The 22,565-nt window shown below is 34.6% G+C and overlaps 1 pseudogene; it reads right to left on the bottom strand.

Moving 5' to 3' along the window:
* Positions 1-274: 274 nt before the first annotated feature.
* LOC141559637 (tubulin beta chain-like) lies at positions 275-22,346 on the bottom strand (annotated as a pseudogene).
* Between the last annotated feature and the right edge of the window lie 219 nt (positions 22,347-22,565).

The raw sequence follows: 22,565 nt of genomic DNA, 5'->3' as shown, positions 1-22,565 counted from the left end.
CCAATTTTCAATTACCCTATATATCTGACTATTCCAATAAAATATTCCATTTCTCAACTCCAGGCATTCTCTCTGTATATCCATCATGCCCAGAATGAATTACTTCCTCAACTCTGCCTAATAAATTACCAATTTTCCTTTCATTCCAAATTAAAATTTCACTATGGGTCTTACCCCAAAAGGCAGGGCAAAGTCTTAAGGACAGACCAACATGACATTTCAGGACAAAAACAGAGAAAGAAGTCAAAGTAGATTTTAAGCCCCAGGAAACAGAACAAAGATAGAAGACAAAAGACAGAGCCTGGCATAAACTCTTCCCCAATCCCTCCAAATATCTCTAAATAATGCCTCAAAATTAATTTTTGAGTGTCATTAAACAAAAAAAGTTGAAGTGAAGCAATTTTCCAGCCAAAGACAATTTGAAAGTTCAGCAGGAAAAATCTGTTGCACAAGGGTAAAAGTGGAGCATGGGTTGGGATATGCCAAGCCTTTCAGGCAGAGCCCCAGCAAACCAGAAATAGGATTTATGAATGAATAAAATCAGTGACAGCAATAGTGGTTTGCAGATTTCTCAGGCCAATGATGGTAAATGGATCATAGAACTCATCAGAAGGAAATTGCACAAGTCCCTTTGCTGGCATCAAAAGCAGGTTTTTGCTGCAATGTCCATAGTTCAATCTAGGTCACAGTCCGGAGTCTTAACTTCAGGATAAGGAAGACTTAATGAGCTGGAGCATGCTGCCACAGGAGAGAAGAGAACATGGTCACATTTTCTGGATGGAAGACAGTCACTCACAAAATAGAACACATTAAAGCACAGTGACAAATACGTTTTCTCCTACATTGTACCATTTTGGAAGAATCAAAGATTTGCACTCTCTCAAAATTATGTTTTAAAACAGCTGTACAAAAAAAGTAAGCTTAAAACTGTGGCCCTTTCACTTCAGAAGAATAACCCAATATTAGTATAAAGGTAAAAGTCAAGAGATAAGGTGAAAAATGAGAAAAAAAGGCAGAAAAAATCCTGAATATAAAAAGTCGCTATGGTGATAGGGAAGATCAAAATGCAATGACTCAGAAGAGGGCAACAAAGTCAAAACTCCTACATACAAGTCCTTCAAAAAATATGGATTGGACCCAGGTCATGAAAAAGCTAAAAAATAAGTTTAAAGGTTAAGCAGGAGAGGTAGGGAGAAAATGGGAATAAAAATGAGAATGATACAAGAAAATGATGAATGGCACCTTGGTAAAGAAGGCACAAAAATACTAAGGAAAATAATATCTTAAAAACAGAATAGTCCAAATGGTAAAATAGGTGCAAAAATCCACAGGGAAAAAAAATTCCTTAGAAAATAGATTTAATCAGATTTGTTTTTTGGGGAAGTTACAAAATATCACTCAAGAATGTAATTCCTTAAAAAGTATAAATGGGCAAGTAGAAACTAATGAATTTTTAAGATGTCAATAAACAGTAAAACTAAATTTTAAAAAACAGAAAAACAATAGAAATAAATATGAAACATCTCATTGGGGAAAAAAAACTGACCTGGAAAAATGCTTAGAGGAGGGATATTTCAATCATTCTTGTACTATCTGAAGTACATGTTTTTTTTTTTTTGTTTTTTTTTTTTTATTATATATATATATATATATATATATTTTATAATATTATCCCTTGTATTCATTTTTCCAAATTACCCCCCCTCCCTCTATTCCCTCCCCCCGACGACAGGCAATACCATACATTTTACATGTGTTACAATATAGTCTAAGTACAATACATGTGTGTGAATATCATTTTCTTGTTGCACAATAAGCATTAGAATCCGAAGGTACATGCAACCTGGGCAGACAGATATTAGTGCTAACAATTTACATTCCCCTCCCAGTGTTTCTTCTCTGGGTGTATCTACCTCTGTCCATCATTGATCAACTGGAAGTGAGTTGGATCTTCTTTATGCTGAAGATTTCCATGAAGTACATGTTTTTAAAAAAATGAAAAGATCATGTTCCTTTTTTTCCAATTTTATTTTTTTTTGTTCTTTTAATTATATGCATTGGGTAATTTTTCAACATTGACACTTGCAAAAACTGCTGTTCCAAATGTTCCTACTTCCCTCTACATATTCCCCTAGATGGTAGGTAGTCCAATACATGTTAAATATGTTAAAGTATATGTTAAATATAATATATGTATACATATTTATACAGTTATCTTGCTACACAAGAAAAGTCAGATTCAGAAAGAAAGTAAAAATAACCTTGGAAGAAAAACAAAAATGCAAGCAAACAATAATAGAAAGAGTGTAAATGCTATGTTGTGGTCCACACACATTTCCCAGTGGTCCTTTGCTGTGTGTAGCTGGTTCTGTTCATTACTGATCAAATGGAACTGATATAGATTCTGTCATACTTGAAGATATCCACTTCAATCAAAATACAACCTCACATAGTATTGTTTTTTAAGTGTGTAATGATCTCCTGGTTCTGCTCATTTTACTTAGCATCAATTCATGTAAGTTTCTCCAAGACCCTCTGTATTCATCCTGCTGGTCATTTCTTACAAATAGTATTTCATAATAATAATCCCAATTTACTCAGCCGTTCTCCAACTGATGGCACTACAAAAAAAGACTGCTACAAACATTTTTGCACATATAGGTCTCTTTTTATTCTTTAATATATCTTTGGGATATAAGCCCACTAGTAACACTGCTGGATCAAAGAGTATGCACAGTTTGACAACTTTGTGAGTATAGTTCCAAGTTGCTCTCCAGAATGATTGGATTCCTTTGCAATTACACCAATAATGCATAAGTGTCCCAGTTTTCCCAGATCCCCTCCAACATTAATCATTTTTTTATTATTATAGCTTTTTTTTTATTTACAAGGGTAATAAGGGTAATGTTTCAGCATTGACAGTTGTAAAATCTTTTGTTCCAATTTTTCCCCTCCTTCCCCTCACTGCCTCCCCAAAATCACAAGTTGACCAATACATGTTAATTATGTTAAAGTATAAGTTAAATACAATATATGTATACATGTCCATACAGCTATTTTGCTATACAAAAAGAATCGGACTTTTAAATAGTGTACAATTATCCTGTGAAGGAAATTAAAAATGCAGGCAGAAATGCAGGAAAAAAGTTGGAACAAAAGGTTTTGCAATTGTCAATGCTGAAAAATTACCCATGTATATATCTTGTAAATAAAAAGCTATAATAAAAAAATACCATCTAAAATCCATAGCTTCCAAGTGGAAGAAAATAATATTAAAAATAGTGAAAACAAAGAGAAGATAAAATAATAATAAGAAAAAACTTAGTAACTGCATCTTAAAGAAGAGTAGAGCTTGGCACAAGTTTTTCCAAAAAGAAAAAGATAAAGACTAGTAATCAAGCACAACCTATCCAGAAAAACTAAATATGATACCACAGAAAAACAAGTGGATGTTTAATAGAATACAGGATTTTCAAGCATTCCTAATGAATAAAGTAAAAATAGATAAACAATTTGAAATTGATTTGTGAGAACTAAGAGAATTATAGAATGATATCTATGTTTGTTAATCAAAGGAAATACTTGAATATGAATTGATTATATGTTACACACAGAGTAAGAAATACATGTCTTCTAAGAATCTTAATAAAATTAAAAACAATAAATTAAAGTAAAATTGTAAGCAGAGGGCCTAGAGCAAAATATTTCTCTATTTTAATAATTTATATAGAAGATACAATAGTTAAGTTACAGAATTATAATTGAGAAGAAAAAATGAGGAAAGGTAGGAAAATTATAAGTTCATAAAACAAGGAGAATATAATAATAAAGGAGAGTAAGAAATACTATTAACTTTAGTTTTCATGTGCATTACATAGGGAAGATTGAACACAATTACATGTACTTATATATGCATACTTATAAAGAGTTCAGTGTAAAAATACATTATCTTAAAAATTAAAGAAAATAGGAGGACACAAGATAAAATAAATATGAGGTAAATTAAGCCCAGTTAATAATTATAACAAGCAAAACAAACAAACCACAAAAAAACAGCCTTTGAACATTGGGAAAAGTAGGTTTAATAGGAAATAAAATCTTGTATGAAATAAAGGGAAGTAAAGCATTTCAAAAGAGGAAAGAAAAACAGATCATGTAATTAATCAATTAGTGTTAAGAGAAACTCCTTCCACTTTGTCACCTTCTTATTGGTAAAGAGGGGATCAGAGCTAAAGGGAAAAGTACAAGAGGATGAGGTAAAAAGAAGTATAAATTTAACCATCATAAATATAAACATGAATATGGTGATGTCTTTAATCTGGAAGGCAGTAAAAATCATCAGAGTCTGCTTAGAGTAGTGTGGGTATATAGAGATAGAGAGATAGATTTATATTTATCTATATTTATCAGTTTTGTAGATAAATATATCAATAGATTATCACCTATTTACATTATATATCTATCCCTATCAAGTATATATTTCACACATATGCATGTGTACACATGTGTGAATCAATATAAATGTTTAACATCTATGTGACATATGTATATAAACACATATATATTTACACATAAATGTATTTGTGTGCATAAAAATAATCAGCAAAATTCTAAGAAAAAGTTCCTAAATGATGACGGAAGGAAGAGTATTTAGTCTTGGCATTAAAAAGCAGAAAGCATATTTACTTCTTCTTCTAGCTCAATGTTGTTGCAGCATGATTGCAGCTACATCAATATAATACTGAAGAGGATAGTTAAAGATGAATTTGCCTTGAAGAGAGCCAGATATTTCGATTAGAGAGGTCAATGGAAAAAATATAAAAATCAACTATTTTGAAGACTTATGAATTCATAAAAATAAAAACAGCAGAAATATAAGAAGTTTTATATGTGTGTGTGTGTGTGTGTGTGTGTGTGTGTGTGGTAAAGATAATGAATTTTGGAAACTCTAAATACAGACTCCGGTGGTTATTGTATACTAGTACTTCTCTCTCATATTGTTTGACTCATTCTTCCTTACTTGGTGAATAAATTTGCATTTTAATATCTCCTACAAAATCTTTACTTTTTAGTTCAACTTTACTCAAGATTATTAGTATATATTGTGGAGCAAATATTAGCATATAAAGTAGTAATAGTATTTTTACTCTTTTTATCTTGTAAATAAACTATAAAATACTTTAGTATAGTAAATTTGCAGCAGATAGAGAAAAATATAGGTGGGAGTGATGCAAACTTGGGCATTCAGATATAGTAAGAACAACAGCAGCAAAAATGGAGTGCATAATTAATAATTACATAAACACATCTGAATTTAGGAAGATTAGTGAACTCAATCACTAGAAAGTCAGGAAGCACGGTACTTATTTGTTGGTCTGTGAACATGGAAGTTCAGAAAATAATCTCTCTTGACAGGTTCCAAGGAGTGAGGGTCTGAGGAAATGAAATAAAATGAGCTTAATCAAAGACCAAGACTTAAATCATTCTGAATATCCACATATTTATATTGTTTTCCTACCAAATAGTCTTGCAGTATATAAATAGGCATGCACCATAAGAAAACAAAACAAACAAACAAAAAAGATCCTAGCTGAAAATAAAGGTCCAACCAATCAGGGGATAAAGAAAATTAATATCTTATGATGAGTTAAGAAAATAATGTCTATCCTATGATAGGACAAACTGCATCAACTTAAAACATGATTGGAAATATTGTATCATGTTTGGGCAATGCAACTTAAGCTAGAAATATTTCAGAGGAAAGCAAGTGAGATGGATAACACACTCTGAAATGGAAGGTAAGTACATGCAGTTGAATTGTATAAGATGAATTATCATGACAAAAAGGTATCAAATTGTGAAGAATCTCAAAAATCCATGCTAAGTAGTATTAATATAATAGGCACTAGTACCATTCTAGAAAAGTAATCAAGTGATGTGTGTGTGTGTGTGTGTGTGTGTGTGTGTGAGTGGAAAAGTCATATATCAGTGTGAATTATGGTTTAAAAGATTAAATGTTTGTTTTTTTATTGATTTATAAGGGATTTTTTTCTCTTTGATGCTGTCCTATGTTTTTTTTTTTATAGTTCATTTTATAATCCAGCCCTGAGCTTAATCAAACTTCAATGAATTAATTATTAATTGTAGCATAAATAATTATGATTGTAAATTTAATTTCCAATACAATGTTTCTTCCTTCATTTTAATTCATTTTCTTCTAGATATTAATATTTAAGAAGATATTTGTTTTCTCTTTATAGTTAAAAAGGACATTTTATTGCTTTTAAAAGAAGCATCTCAGGTCCTTTAATCCTATTTTATGAATGATATGGGATATGCTATTCCTATTATGTAGAAAAGAAACTTTGTAATGACATATAAAATTAACATAAATAGCAAGGAAATATTATTTATCTTAATTCAATAATTAACATGAATTTTTTCAAAGGAATATGGTTGTTTGCTAACATTATATAATTATATATCTATATCTATATCTATCTATCTATCTATACATATATATATATGTATAGATAGATAGATAGATATATAGTCGAGGTAATTGTGGTTAAGTGACTTGCCTAGGGTCATACAGCTAGTATTACATGTCTGAGGTCATATTTGAACTCAGGTCCTCATGACTTCAGGGCCAGCACTCTGTCACTGCACCATTTAGCTGCCCCTCAAAAATATATGTTTGAAGTGTTTTTTGTGACTTTAAGGTTTCTATTTTTGTAAGTAAAAATTTAGCTTTAATTTGAGAAACATTATCACAGTGTCATTCATGCCTCATTGCTACGAAAAATTAGTTTTTAAACATTGTTAGTAGTCATAAAAGAAAAGATATGGTAGTTTGTCTTTTTCTCCTTCAGCTAACAGACTTTTGGGGAGTGATTCTTAACTTTGCTGATTAGACAGCTACTAATAAAGATCTTTACTCTATGATAAATTTTATTTTAAAATAAATAAATTAAGGGAAGCCTTCAGGTATGCAGATGAGTCATTTCTCTGTTGTTAACAATAGATAGAATGAATTAAATTTTACTTTCATTTAATTCCAATGTTGTTTATTCAGTAGTAGAATTATAACCTTAAGAAAAAAAAATCAGCAAATCAAATATACTTAGTGTTTGATGGGCCAAACTAGGCAAGATAATAAAGTAGAATATCTCTGATGCTAAATTCACTTGTTCATCTCTCTCTTCTCTTTCTTTCTTTCCCCATCTCTCCCTCATTCTTTTTATTTATTTTTTTATTTCACATTAATCCCTTACTTACCATTTAAACTTACAAATTATAGTCTGTATTAAATCAAGATGTAAATACTTAATAATTTAAAGTACTATCTTCCATAAATCCATACAACATATGCATTTCAATAGAGATCAAAACCTGTGCTAAAAAGATGAAAGCATAAAACAGGAAATTAATTTCTTAGTTAAAGGATATGAGAAGATATTTTATGCAATGACAATAATATTTTAATGTATTCCATCTTCTAAGAGAAAAACAGGCCAAGATATTAAAATAATAAAAATTTGAAGCTGAAAGAGATTTTGGTATAAATCTACCTTAAATTATATCTGAAAGGTATTTTTATGACAACTGATAAGTAGTTATGCAGCGTCTGCCTGAAGACCTCCACAACATATCATGAGGTAACCAATTCTATTTTACTTTGAGGTAAATATAATCATTAGGAAGTTTGTTTATTTTTACCTGACATTAATATTTGTTAGTGTATAAACAATTAGCCTGGGATATACCTACTAGTCAACTATAATTAGTATAAGACATGATTTGAGTTACTATGAGGACTCAAAAGTGAAGGGGAAGGGAAAAGTATAAGTAAAATAAGTTTTCATTTGCTTCATCCAGAAAGGCATCATTCAAAATAATAGGCTCTATGAAAAAAAACTTTAAGCTGTCTCTCCTGTTATGGGCCAGAACTCTGTACTTAAAACAAGGATTCTTACAAAAGGTGCTAATTCAGTGGAATTGATGAGACAATGGTGATCTAGTTTAGCATGGTGATTAATAATTAAGTTCAGTATGATTGTTTTAATCTTACAACAAACAATGGTTTCCTAGTAATATAATTGTTGGTTTATGTTATGGGCCAGAACTCTGAAACAAGAATTCTTACAAGGTGTTAAGTCAGGGGAATTGATGAAGACAATGGTTATCTAATTTAGTATGGTGCTTAACAGTTCTCTAGTTCAATGCATGTACTTGGTACTTAATATAGTTCGACAAGCTTCACACCTATGATAATGTAGTATATAATACCCAGCAAGGATTGGATCAGATTTATTCCATCTTTGATCAGACTCTTGGTGTTTCTCCCGGGGGACCAAGGGCCTCAGCCAGATTCAAAGCTAGGGAAGACAAGTGGACTGGAGGCTGAAGCACAAGACCTTGAACTCAGAACCATTCATCCCATCTCACACCCTGTGGTGGCAGGGCTGTCCTCCTGTATTTTCTCCACTGAAACCAAGATTCCAGAAGGCCTTTAAGAAAGTGAACTGGGCCCCAGGAAAGGAACAAGATTTTGAACGAGACAATAAATGATTTTGACTTAAACACCTGGCTATGCTTGTGGTGATTATGCTACTAAAACCAAAGGCTTCCCCTAGACCTCCAGAAAACCAAAACCAAGAACATTACATTTTGACACCTGAATGTGGGACCAAGGACCTACATCTGTGACCCAAAAAATAGGTCAAGAAGGAAACTTTGCAAAGAGATAAACTAAAGGAGCCTTCTTTTCCACTTCAAGGAAAATTGTGTAGAAAGCATGGTTAAACTCATTAAAAGCCAAGGTTTGGTTGTAACTTGGATCAGACTATTGAACTTTTAGAAAAATTACAATACACAACTCCTTGGTTCTCTAAGGAAAAAGAATTAGATACAGATGAGTGGAAATTAGTAGGAGAGCAACTATGTGAATACCACAATGATAATGGCCCTTATTCAATTCCCAAAGAAAGATTTTACACATATAACTTAATATAATTGGCTTTAAGAAATTATATAAGTATTAGAATAAGGAAAAAGAAGAAAGTACAGGAGGGGGAGGATACTGAGGAACTAGGTGAAAAGGATGAAGAATTAGACAAGAATGGAGTTAAGTACAATTCTGATGGAATTAAGAAGTGTGGTGCTTCATAGCAGGAGCCATTAAAGCATTTCCCATCCCATGGCCTACCCCCCTCAATTAATGCTTCATGGGTAGAGGGAGAAGGATGGGCCATATCATCAGAACCATCCATGGAGGAGCTTTGTTCACCCCCTATGACAAGATTACAAAAGGCACTAGTTAAAGCTAAAAAAGAAGGACAGGATATATATTATTTGATAAATGCATACCCTATAATTGAAGAATTTTATTTTTCAAGTCAAGCCAGGAGAAGATAGACTCATTTTGATCTGGAAATTATTAAAGACTTGAAAAAGGGTTACACTCTTTATGGGGCTACATCTTCTTATATTAAGATGTTACTAGAGAATCTGGTTTATGAAATTTTATCCCCGAGTGACTAGAAATTTTTAGCAAGGACATGTTTAGAACCTGGACAAAATTTATTGTGGCTTTCAGAGTATTGTGAACCATGCAAGATACAAGCCCAATGAAATAAGCATACTGGAGTTAACATACAAATCACCTTTGACCAACTAACAGGTAAAGGTCAGTATGTACACTTTAGCACAGATTAATTACCCCATAGCATTATATGAGCAAATTGTTGCTTCTCCTATCAAAGCATGGGGCTCCCTCCCAAGAAAAGATAGAAGAAAAGCCTTCACAAAAATAGAGCAAAGTCCAAATGAACCTTTTGCTGATTTTGTGGGATGTAAGTAAACAGCTGTCACAAGAACCATTGGTGAATTATGATAAGACATTTGTTAGGGGAAATGCTAATAAAGTTTATAGAAGAATTATTCTGGGACTAGACAAGGATGCCCCTTTAGAGGAGAACATAAGACACTGTGCAACTGTGGGCACAAACGCATTTTATACTCAGGCTATGATGCAGAACATGGGAAGACGGGATCCCTCTTGAAAAGGGACTTCCAGAGAGACATGTCAATGCTTTCACTGTGGTAAAATAGGGCATCTGAAAACTCGTTGTAGGCAAATAGATAGAGTGAGAGTACAGGGTGAGAGAATAAGACCCAAACCCTATATCCAAAATGTAACCAAGGCTTCCACTGGGCCTCAGAATATTGACCCAGGGAAATGAGAGGCAGGGCCCAGCTCCAAGACCTCAAACAAACAAAAAAAAAAATAGGTAAGGCATGATGGCAGCCAAGTATACACCCAGAGTCTTTAGACGTTCAGCATTCTGATATGATCATTCAGCAGAGAAAAAATCAGATGGAAGAAAGGGATTACAATTTGAGAATATAGGCTTTTTAACCTGACAGAAGGGCAGTGTCCAGTGTAAACCACTCCATTGTAATTTTTAGGTGATGAGGAGAGATCTAGAAAGTGGTAAATAGAAGGGATTAGATAGGTTAACTGCTTGGGGGAAAGAGTTTTCTTATATTTCTATAGATGTGGAAGGAATCAGATGTGTGCCAACGAACATCTTGAGAAAGAAAGAAAAAGAGAGAAACCTCGAAACAAAGGAGAAGACCTAAGAAGTATCTGACACTGAAAGAGTATGGCTGATAATAAAACTGTTGCAGAACTTCAAAACCTGCAAGAATCATTTAATTTTCTGAGATTAAAAAAAATGTTGATGAGACTGTTACAGGACTTTAAAACCAACAGGAATCATTGGATTTCCTGAGATGAAAAAATTGTTAATAACACTGTTGCAAAACTTCAAAACAAGCAGGAATCATTGGATTCCCTACACATGTAAAGTGATGGACAATAGATTGGTTTTGGACTGATTCTAGGACTTATGGATGTGTATAATTCCTCATGTTGCTTCATGTTGTTTGTTACATCACTATTAGACTATGCTATACTGCTATGTGTTTATGTAATAACTCCCATGTTGATGAATTTATGTATATCTGTTTCAATTGAGACCCTTCAGAAACCCACTAATCTGGTTTGATTCCCCATTTCCTTTGGTGTATTCATCTCCCTTCCTGAGATGTCAGAGAGGGTGTGACCACTTCCTTTTTTGGTGTTTTCACCCCTTTTTTTTGAGGAGTTAGGGAAGGTGTGATCACCTCCTCTTTTGAGGTACTCACCTCCCTGAGAATTCAGGGAGGGCATGACCATTTATGTTCTAAAACAAAAGAAAGCGGGAGATGTTTTGGGCCAGAACTCTATACTTAAAACAAGGATTCTTATAAGGTGTTAATTCAGTGGGATTGATGAGACCATGGTTATCTAGTTTAGCATGATGATTAATAGTTCTCTAGGTAAAATATGATTGAATTAATCTTGCATCCATAGAAGAAATTTCAAAGTGATGTGAATTCATCTCAAGCTTAAGAGGCTCCTTGGAAGTGTTCATAAATGACTTTAAAAAGCAAATAAGAGATATAGAAGAAAAAATGAGAGTTATTCAAGAGAATCAACAATTTGGAAAAGGAAGGCTATTCCTTAGGAAAAAATACAATTGAAAACCAATTGAAAATTGAATTACCAAATTTTAAAGATGGAGTGAGTCAAACAACAAATCACAAAAACAATCCATAATTTCATCCAAGAGAATGAAAATAATGAAACAATATATCAAAATCTACGGGATGCAGCCAAAATCGTTCTTAGAAGAAATTTTTGTGTCTCTAAATATCTACATGAATAAAATAGAGAAAGATGAGTTCAACGAATTGGCATATAACTAAAAAAAAAAAAACAAAAAACAAAACAAAACAAAACAAAAAAAAAAAACAACAAAAACCTACAAACCTCCAATTAAACATCAAAAACCAAAGGAGAGATTAATATATTGAACCAAAACTAAGAGCTGGCTTTATGAAAAAAATCAACAAAACAGATAAAGCTTTGGTTAATTGGATTAGAACAAGGGAGTTAAAAAAAATCACAGTTATCAAAAATGAAAGGGAACTTATCACCAATGAAAGAGAAATTAAAACAATAATTAGAAGCAGTTTTTCTCAAATGTGTGGCAGCAAATCTGACAATCTAACCAAAATGGATAAATATTTTCAAAAATATAAATTGTCCAGATTAACAGAAGAGAAAACAAATTACTTAAATAGTCCCATTTTAGAAAAAGAAATTGAACAAGCCATTAACAAACATCCTAAAAAATCTCTAAGGCCACATGAATTCACAAGTAAATTCTACCAAATATTTAAAGAACAATTAACACCAATACTATTTAATTTTTTTTGGAAAATAATTAAAGAAGAGACTTCTGGCTAAGATGGCGGCTTGGAGGCAGACAGCTGCTTGAGCTCCTCGCTTTCTCTCAGAACTTACTTCATGACAAGCCTCTGACTTAATGCTTGACCCAGAAAGAAATCCACAAATTATCACCAAGAGAAGACATCCTTGAAAGTCGCCAGAGAAGGTCTGTGTTTGCTTGGGGGAGGGTCAATCAGACTGGGCGCAGACTGAGGGCAGGCAGCCAGAGCAAGACAGGCAGCTCACACAGCTCAGACCAGAGGGGGAGGGGTGTGATCTCTGCCGTTTCTGTGAAAGGGCTTTTACCCCAGTGTGGATGCTCCGTCTTGGCAGCAAGCCAGGAGCGGTGGAGAGGGTGTAAACACCGGAGGTGAAGATTAAAACCCCAGAAAGCCAGCATCTCTCAGAGGCGGGCCACCCCCAACCCCCACCTGGACTGACTCGGTGCGTTCTCAGAGCCTCAGAGCGCAGACTCAGTACAGTCATTGCTGTTCTGTTAGTGGCTCTCTGCTGCCCTATCCCCAGTCTGTAGAGGAAGCCCATTAATAACATCCAGCCCTATCCCCCGCAAAACAGACCAATTGCTTCTCTTGTCAGTTTGTTTTCTTTGATTCTGACAAAATGAATAAAAAATTCAAAAGGGCTCTAACCATTGACAGCTTTTGTGTGGAGAGGGAGCAGACTTCAAATGCTGAGGAGACTAGGAACAGAATGTCCCCAGATGTATCCCCTGGGAGGGATATAAGCTGCTCCTCAATACAAAAGAACCTCATAGAGGAAATCAAAAAGGCTCTCACAAGAGAGCTGGAAGAGAAATAGGAAAAGGAAAGGGAAGCTTGGCAAGAGAGCCTGGAGAAGTCATCCCATGCATTCAAAGACAGAATGGATAAAGAAATCAAATCATTGAGAAACAAGATTAGTGAGTTGGAAAAGGTAAACAACTCCAAGGAAAACAGGATTAGTGAGCTGGAAAAAGAAATCAGCTCTCTAAAAAATAAAATGGATAAAATGGAAAAAAATTCCATAGAAGATAAAAACTCAATTGGACAATTACAAAGAGATATAAAAAAAGTGAGTGAAGAAAATACATCATTGAAAATTAGACTGGAACAAGTAGAAATGAATGACTCAAGGAGAAACCAAGAGGGAGTCAAGCAAAACCAGAGAAATGAAACAATTGAAAAGACTGTCAAGTACCTTACCAGAAAGACAACAGACCTGGAAAACAGATCCAGGAGAGACAATTTGAGAATAATCGGACTCCCTGAAAAATGGGAGGAAAAAAAGAGCTTGGACACCATTTTCGAGGAAATTATCAAAGAGAACTGCCCAGACGTTTTGGAAACAGAGGGTAAAATAGACATTGAGAAAATTCATCGATCACCTACTGAAAGGGACCCTAAAATCAAAACGCCAAGAAATATAGTGGCCAAGTTCAAGAACCATCAGACAAAGGAAAAGATATTGGAAGCTGCTAGAAAAAAACAATTCAGATATGGAGGATCCACAATAAGGATAACACAGGATCTAGCAGCATCCACATTAAAAGAACGCAGGGCCTGGAACATGATATTCAGAAAGGCTAAGGAACTTGGTATGCAGCCAAGAATAACTTACCCAGCAAGAATGAGCATCGTTTTCCAGGGAAGAAGATGGACATTTAACGAAATAAATGAATTCCATCTATTTTTGATGAAAAAACCAGACCTACATAAGAGGTTTGATCTTCAAATACAGAACTCAAGAGACTTCTAAAAAAGGTAAAAAGAAATCTTGAGAACTATACTTCTGTCAAAAAAATATGTAAAGAACATATGTACAATTTGTCTTAGAAACTAGAGGTAGAAAGGAGATTATATCATAAAAAAGTACAAAGTGGTGGTACTACATCTCATGAAGAGGCAAAGGTAACCTATTATATCTGAGAGAAAGAAAGGAGGGAGATGAACATAGTGTGTATCAATACACATATTCGATTTATGGTAAAACTTCTTCCACTTCATTGAAAAGTGAAAGGGAAGGAGTAAGCTAAGGGGAAGGGAATACAGTAATTTCGAGGAAAAGGGGTAAAATAAGGGGAGGATCTTTAAGGTGGGGGAGGGATCCTAAAAAGGGAGGGCTGTGAAAAGCAAGTGGTGTTTACCAGTTTAATACTGGATAGGAGGGTAAAAGGGAAGGAAAGGGGAAAAGCATAAGCAGGGGTTAATAGGATGGCAAGCAATATAGAATTAGTCCTTCTAACCATAAATGTGAATGGGGCAAACTGCCTCATAAAGAGGAAGCAGTTAGCAGACTGGATTAAAAGTCAGAATCCTACTATATGTTGTTTACAGGAAACACACCTGAAACAGGATGAGACATTCAAACTAAAAGTAAAAGGGTGGAGCAGAATCTATTATGCTTCAGGCAAAACCAAAAAAGCAGGAGTAGCCATCCTCATCTCAGATCAAGTAAAAACAAAAATTGATCTAATTAAAAGAGATAAGGAAGGGCATTATATCCTGCTAATGGGAAGCATCAATAGTGAAGCAGTATCAATATTAAACATGTATGCACCAAGTGGTGCAGCATCTAAATTCTTAAAAGAGAAATTAAGAGAGCTGCAAGAGGAAATAGATAGCAAAACTATAATAGCGGGAGATCTCAACCTTGCACTCTCAGAATTAGATAAATCAAACCACAAAATAAATAAGAAAGAAGTCAAAGAGGTAAATAGAATACTAGAAAAGTTTGATATGATAGATCTTTGGCGAAAGCTAAATGGAGACAGAAAGGAATATACTTTCTTCTCAGCAGTTCATGGAACCTATACAAAAATTGATCATATACTAGGGCATAAAAACCTCAAAATCAAATGCAGTAAGGCAGAAATAGTAAATGCATCCTTTTCAGACCATAATGCAATCAAAATAACATTTAATAAAAAGCCAGGGGAAAATAGACCAAAAAATAATTGGAAACTAAATAATCTTATACTAAAGAATGATTGGGTAAAACAGCAAATCATAGACATAATTAATAACTTCACCCAAGAAAATGACAATAATGAGACATCATACCAAAATGTGTGGGATACAGCCAAAGCAGTAATTAGGGGAAGTTTTATATCTCTACAGGCCTACCTGCATAAAATAGAGAAAGAGAGGGCCAACGAATTGGGTTTACAACTAAAATTGCTAGAAAAGGAACAAATTAAAAAACCCCAGACAAACACAAAACTTGAAATTCAAAAAATAAAAGGTGAGATTAATAAAATTGAAAGTAAAAAAACTATTGAATTAATTAATAAAACTAAGAGTTGGTTTTATGAAAAAACCAACAAAATAGACAAACCCTTAGTAAACCTGATTAAAAAAAGGAAAGAGAAAAAGCAAATTGATAGTCTTGAAAATGAAAAGGGTGAACTCACCACTAATGAAGAGGAAATTAGAACAATAGTTAGGAGCTACTTTGCTCAACTTTATGCCGATAAATTCGATAACTTAAATGAAATGGAAGAATACCTTCAAAAATATAGCTTGCCCAGATTAACAGAGGAAGAAGTAAGTAGTTTAAATAGTCCCATCTCAGAAAAAGAAATAGACCAAGCTATTAACCAACTTCCTAAGAAAAAGTCCCCAGGACCAGATGGATTTACAGGTGAATTCTACCAAACATTTAAAGAACAACTAACTCCAATGCTATGTAAACTATTTGAAAAAATAGGGATTGAAGGAGTCCTACCAAATTCCTTCTATGACACAGACATGGTACTGATACCTAAACCAGGTAGATCGAAAACTGAGAAAGAAAACTATAGACCAATTTCCTTAATGAATATTGATGCTAAAATCTTAAATAAGATATTAGCAAATAGACTTCAGAAAATCATCCCCAGGATAATACACTATGACCAAGTGGGATTTATACCAGGAATGCAGGGCTGGTTTAATATTAGGAAAACTATTAGTATAATTGACCATATTAATAATCAAATTAATAAAAACCATATGATCATCTCAATAGATGCAGAAAAGGCATTTGATAAAATCCAACATCCATTCCTACTAAAAACGCTTGAGAGTATAGGAATAAATGGACTATTCCTTAAAATAATAAGGAGCATATATTTAAAACCTTCAGTAAACATCATATGTAATGGTGATAAACTAGAACCTTTCCCTGTAAGATCAGGAGTGAAACAAGGTTGCCCACTATCACCATTACTATTCAATATAGTACTAGAAACTCTAGCCTTGGCAATAAGAGCCGAGAAAGAGATCCAAGGAATTAGAGTAGGAAATGAAGAAATCAAATTGTCACTTTTCGCAGATGACATGATGGTATACTTAGAGAACCCCAAAGACTCTGCTAAAAAGCTATTAGAAATAATTCAGAATTTTAGCAAAGTCGCAGGATACAAAATAAATCCACATAAATCCTCAGGATTTTTATACATTACCAACACAATCCAACAGCAAGAGATACAAAGAGAAATTCCATTCAAAATAACAGTCGATAGTATCAAATATTTGGGAATATATCTACCAAAGGAGAGTCAGGAATTATATGAGCAAAATTACAAAACACTTGCCACAAAAATAAAGTCAGATTTAAATAATTGGAAAGACATTCAGTGTTCTTGGATAGGCCGAGCGAATATAATAAAGATGACAATACTCCCCAAACTAATCTATTTATTTAGTGCTATACCAATCAGACTCCCAAGAAACTATTTTAATGACCTAGAAAAAATAACAACAAAATTCATATGGAAGAATAAAAGGTCGAGAATTGCAAGGGAACTAATGAAAAAAAAGTCAGAGGAAGGTGGTCTAAGTGTACCTGATTTAAAGCTATATTATAAAGCAACAGTCACCAAAACCATTTGGTATTGGCTAAGAAATAGACTAGTTGATCAGTGGCATAGGTTAGGTTCACAGGACAAGATAGTGAATAAAAATAGCAATCTAATCTTTGACAAACCCAAAGATCCCAAATTTTGGGATAAGAATTCATTATTTAACAAAAACTGCTGGGAAAACTGGAAATTAGTATGGCAGAAACTAGGCATGGACCCACATTTAACACCACATACTAAGATTAGATCAAAATGGGTCCAAGATTTAGGCATAAAGAACGAAATCATAAATAAATTGGAGGAACATGGGATGGTTTACCTCTCAGACTTGTGGAGGAGGAAGGAGTTTGTGTCCAAGGGAGAACTAGAGACCATTATTGATCACAAAATAGAACATTTTGATTACACCAAATTAAAAAGTTTCTGCACAAACAAAACTAATGTAAACAAGATTAGAAGGGAAGTAACAAATTGGGAAAAAATTTTTACAGTTAAAGGTTCTGATAAAGGCCTCATCTCCAAAATATACAGAGAATTGACTTTAATTTATAAGAAATCAAGCCATTCTCCAATTGATAAATGGTCAAAGGATATGAACAGACAATTTTCAGATGATGAAATTAAAACTATTTCCACTCATATGAAAGAGTGTTCCAAATCACTATTGATCAGAGAAATGCAAATTAAGACAACTCTGAGATATCATTACACACCTGTCAGATTGGCTAAGATGACAGGAACAAATAACGATGAATGTTGGAGGGGCTGTGGGAAAACTGGGACACTGATGCATTGTTGGTGGAGTTGTGAAAGAATCCAACCATTCTGGAGAGCAATCTGGAATTATGCCCAAAAAGTTATCAAAATGTGCATACCCTTTGACCCAGCCATACTACTACTGGGCTTATACCCCAAGGAACTACTAGAGAAGGGAAAGGGTCCTGTATGTGCCAAAATGTTTGTGGCAGCCCTTTTCATAGTGGCTAGAAGCTGGAAGATGAATGGATGTCCATCAATTGGAGAATGGTTGGGTAAACTATGGTATATGAATGTTATGGAATATTACTGTTCTATAAGAAATGACCAACAGGAGAAATACAGAGAGGCTTGGAGAGACTTACATCAACTGATGCTGAGTGAAACGAGCAGAACCAGAAGATCATTATACACTTCAACAATGATACTGTACGAGGATGTATGCTGATGGAAGTGGATTTCTTCAACATAGAGAAGAGCTAATCCAATTCCAATTGATTAATGATGGACAGAACCAGCTACATCCAGAAAAGGACTGGGAAATGAATGTAAACTGTTATTTTTACCTTCTGAATCCAATTCTTCCTGTGCAACAAAAAATTCGGTTCTACACACATATATTGTATCTAAATTATACTGTAATATATTTAACATATATAAGACTGCTTGCCATCAGAGGGAGGGGGTTGGGGGAGGAAGGGAAAAAATCTGAATAGAAGTAAATGCAAGGGATAATGTTGTAAAAAATTACCCATGCATATGTACTGTCAAAAAATGTTATAATTATAAAATAAAATAAAAAATTAAAAAAAAAAATAAAAATAAAAGATGCTTCTCAGAAAAAAAAAAAAAATAATAATTAAAGAAGGAGTCCTGCCACATTCCTTCTATAACACAAACATGGTATAATACTTAAACCAGGAAAAGCCAAAAAAAAGATTGAAAATTACAGACCACACTCTCTAATGAATATTGATGCAAAAAAATTTAAATAAAATACTAGCAAAGAGATTATAACAATTTATCATCAAGGATGATTCAATAAGAGGAAAACTTTTCACATAACTGAGCATATCAAAAACAAAATCAGTAGAAATCATATGACAATCTCAATAGATGTAAAAAAGCTTTTGACACAATACAGCACATATTGCTATTAAAAACATTAGAGACCACAGGGACCTAAGGAGCTTTCTTTAAAATAATAAGCAGTGTTTGAAACAAAACAGAAAGCATATTTGTAATGGAAGGAAGCTGGACTCATTCCCAGTAAGATCGAGGATGAAACAAGGATGCCCATTAATGCTATTTTATACAAGTGGAATTGATTTGAGAAATACAACACAACAATCAAGGCCTAGAATAATTTAATATTTGATAAATCTCCAAACTCCTGCTTCTGGAATAAGAACTCACTATTATACAAGAACTGCTAGGAAAAGTGGAAAATAGAATATCAGAAACTCAACACAGACCTACATGTCACAATCCATTTCAAAATAAGGTTAAAATGTATTGGGCATAAGGGATGATTCCATAAACAAATTAGCAGAGCAAGGAATAATTTACTTATCAGATCTTTGGAGAAAGGATAAATTTATGACCAAACAAAAAGAAAAACTAGGGAATATTATGAAAAGCAAATGGACAACTTTGATTACATTAAATTAAAAAAAAAAACTTGTATAAACAAAACCAATAGAAACAAGATTAAAACATAAACAAACAAACAAACAAACAAACAAATAAATAAATGTCACAAGATTAAAAGACAAATAAAGAGCTGGGGGAAAATCTTTGTACTCAGTGTTTATGATGAAGGTCTCATTTCCAAAATATGTAAAGAACTGTGTCAAATTTATAAGAATACAAGTCATTCCTCAATTGATAATTGTCAAAGGACAATTATCAGATGATGGAATTAAAGTCAACTATAATTGTATGAAAAAAATGCTCTAAATCACTATGGATTAAATAAATGAAAATTAAAACAACTCTGAGGTACCATATCATACCTCTCAGATAGCCTAAAATGATAAGAAAAGATAAAGATAAATGGACATACAAATGCAAAAAAAAAAAAATTAGTGATAGCAAAGAAATGGAAAATGAATAGATACTTGTCAATTAGGGAATCAATGAACAAATTGTGGTATATGAAGATAATGGAATGTTATTGTTCTTTTTTTAGGGTTTTATGCCCTCATTTCCTGTTTGTTGGGGGCAGAAGGAAGAGGCATCTTTTCAATATGAAAAAAGGAAGTTCAATACAAAACAGAAACCTAGATCTGGGGGGATGAGCTCAGTGTAGAAAATGGAAAGATGGAAAATGAAAGAGATGGTGATGGGAAGTGTTTGTTACCCTAGCTTCTCTTCTTTTGTAGGGAATTGATTTGTGGGGGAGGGGAGAGAAATTGGAAGAAAATTGAAATCTTCCTCAAATGAGGGACTTCTCTGGAAGTTGAAGCAAATCTCACTGATGGGGGTCCCAAAATGAGGGAAGGAAAAAGAGCTTGAGGGGGAAAGCCCATTTGGCTGAGTGAGGCACAGACGCTCCAAAGAAAAATGAACACTTAAATAGAAAACCAAAACTGGAGGGGAGGAGGGAGATAATGCTGTCAACTCTTCCCTAGATCTGGGGAGAAGAAAAAATGAAGGGGCATTTAGAGATAGGAATGACTGTTTGGCGAGTATCAGAGCCTGCCTCCCTCAGGACTTTATGGAATGGAATACTATTTCCGCTTTTTCCCCCCTAAACACCCACCTAGAGAACTCTTATCACTAGGAATATCACATCTTGGCCTCCCCATCTTCAAGGGAAGTCAAAGTTCCTTTTCTCCATGGTTACTATTTTAGTGAGGACATTTACTGGGTTTTGAGGCTCTGGGTTGGAGACATTCTACTTCTTGAAGAGAAATCTGGTAGTGAGGAAGAAAAGAGTACATTACTGAGGTGACAGGTCATAACGGAAGAACAGAGGGCAAAAAACTTAGCACCCACAAAGGAGAGAAAGAAGATGAAGTGATGGGGAAAGAATGTTATGAAAGTTGAGAAGACTGAGATGAGTAAGGAAGGTATCTTCCTTACGCCTTCTCCTCTGCCTCCTCACCAAAATCCTTCTCCTTTTCAACAGTGGCATCCTGATATTGTTGGTATTCAGACACAAGATCATTTATGTTGCTTTCAGACTCTGAATTTCATCTCATCCATCCCCTCCCCTGTTTACCAGTGAAGGAAGGGCTTCTGGAGAAGCATGGCAGTAAACTGCTCTGAGAGGCACTTGAAGAGCTCCTGGATGGCAGTGCTGTTGCCAATGAAGGTGACAGCCATGTTGAGCCCACAAGGTGGGATGTCACAGACAGCGGTTTTGACATTGTTGGGGATCCACTCAACAAAGTAGCTACTGTTTTTGTTTTGCATGTTAATTATTTGTTCATCCACCCCCTTCATGGACATCCAACCACAGAAAACAGCAGCCACTGTGAGATATCACCCATGACAAGGGTCACATGCTGTCATTGTGTTGTTGGCATCAAAGACTTGCTGAGTGAGCACAGGGACAGTTAGGGCATGATACTTCTGGCTCCCATGACTGGTGAGGGTGGCAAAGCCAGGCATGAAGAAAATGGAGTCGAGAATTAGGGACCTATTTACAGCCAATTTGCGGAGATCAGAATTAAGCGTACAGGAAATTGAAGGCAGGTGGTGACACCACTCATGGTAGCAGAGACTAGATGGTTAAGGTGACCATATGTTGGCGTAGTAAACTTGAAGGTTTGGAATCAGATATCATAGAGTTCTTCATGATCAATGCAGTAGGTTTCATCTGTGTTTTCTACTAACTGATGGACAGAGAGATTGACAGAGCATTTTAGGGCTCAAATACGGTGTCTGAGACCTTGGGTGATGGAACCTCACTAAAGATTCGGTCAGGGTACTCTTCTCAAATCTGGCTAATGAGCAGGGTGCCCATCCCTGATCCTGTGCCTCCACCAAGTGAGTGAGTCAGTTGGAAGCTTGCAGGCAATCACAACTCTCTGCCTTCTTGCATACCACATCCAAGACTGAATCCACCAGCTCTGCCCCCTCGGTTTAGTGACCTTTGGCCCAATTGTTGCCTGCCCCAAACTAGCCAAAGACAAAGTTGTCTAGCCTGACTATCTGGCCAAAAGATCCAGAGAGAACAGAGTCCATGGTTCTATGCTTAAGACCGACCAAGATGGCCTAAGTTACATAATTGCCACCAGTGGCCTCATTGTAGTAGACAGAGATCTGGTCCAACTGCAGGTCTCTGTCCCCATGGTAAGTGGCAGTAGGATCAATGCCATGTTCATCACTGATAACCTCCCAGAACTTTGCACCGATCTGATTGCCACACTGACCAGCCTGGATATGTATGATTTCCCTCATAGTTAAAAATGACTTTTGCTTATCTCATTACGTGCAGGGAGAATTTTTATATAATTTTTCCCCTCCTTTCCGCTGAACTGAGCTTTTTATTAATAGAAGGTTCCCCAGAAGGTTAGAGCTGTCAGTTCAGCACACAGATGCACAAATGTTCTGTGAGGGAGAAAGAAAGAAGCATGTTATTGTTCTATAAAAAAATGATGAACAAACTGATTTTTAAAA

Source organism: Sminthopsis crassicaudata, chromosome 3, assembly GCF_048593235.1.
Source record: "Sminthopsis crassicaudata isolate SCR6 chromosome 3, ASM4859323v1, whole genome shotgun sequence".
NCBI classification, from domain to species: domain Eukaryota; kingdom Metazoa; phylum Chordata; class Mammalia; order Dasyuromorphia; family Dasyuridae; genus Sminthopsis; species Sminthopsis crassicaudata.
This window is presented reverse-complemented; position numbering and strand designations above follow the sequence as displayed.